Here is a 1,218-nt window from a genome sequence, read left to right on the forward strand (position 1 = left end):
TAGCTTGGATCAGGTGCACCTTAGTTTTTAAACTGACATCCTTGCTCTTCAGCTCTTTGGCAAGGCCTTTGAAGCAGCTTTATCCAATGTAACGTGGGGTTTTTTTTGTTTTTTTTTTTTTTTACTTTTTGATGATTGTCACCAGGGGTGTTGATTGTGGGTTAAAAGTGTGAAAAACCACACAACTGCTGCCAATCAGGTTAATTGTGACTCATAGCAATCCTATGGGACAAGATAGAAGCGTCTAAGGTTTTCCGAGGCTGTGATATCATTAATATCACATGCAAGCAAAATATTATTGAAGATCATTCAAAAAATTACTAGAATAGTACATAGGTAGGAAACCACCAGAAGTTGAAGCTGGATTTAGAAGAGGCTGTAGCACCAGGGATATTGCTGATGTCAGATGGATCCTGATGGAACTTAGAGAATATAAGAAGAATATTTGTCTGTGTTTTATTGACTGTGCAAAGACAATTGGTTGTGTGGATCATAACAAATTATGACCAACAATGAGAAGAATGGGAATCCAAGAACACATAAAACTGCACTCATGAGAAATACATAGTTACATTAAGAAGCTGCTGGGTGAAGACTGCAAAATAATACTGCATGGTTTAAAATCCAGAAGGGTGCATCAGGGATTTGTGAAAAAAAAAAAAAAAGGTTAAAAGCTAAAGTACGCCTGTTCCAAAGCACGGTATCTTCCAGTAACTTCTTGCTCGTGTGAAAGTTGGATCACGAACAAGGAGAATGGAAGAAGTGATGCCTTTGAGCTGTGATGTTGGCGAAGAGAATGAAATCCCACAGACTGTTAAAAAAGAAATCAAGTCTGTGCTGGAGGAGGTGCCGTCAGAATGCTCTTTAGAAATGGGGGTGGTGAGTTTTTGTCTCACACACTTTGGGCCATGTTGCCAGGAGGGGCTGTTCCTTGGAAGTGGACATCATGTTTGGAAAGAAGGAGGGTCAGTCCCAGCAATTCCACTACTGGGAATATCCCCTAAAGAGACCATAAATGACATCCAAGTAGATATATACACACCCATGTTTATTGCGGCTTTGTTCACAATAGCAAGGAGTTGGAAACAATCTAAGTGCCCATCAACAAACGAATGGATAGAGAAGCTATGGTATATTCACACAATGGAATACTATGCTGCATTGAAAAACAAGGAACTCATGCAATATTATTCAAAATGGGTGAGCCTGGAGGACATT

This window comes from Elephantulus edwardii, unplaced genomic scaffold (genome assembly GCF_000299155.1).
Source record: "Elephantulus edwardii isolate Elephantulus edwardi_28Jun2011 unplaced genomic scaffold, EleEdw1.0 scaffold00086, whole genome shotgun sequence".
Taxonomy (NCBI): domain Eukaryota; kingdom Metazoa; phylum Chordata; class Mammalia; order Macroscelidea; family Macroscelididae; genus Elephantulus; species Elephantulus edwardii.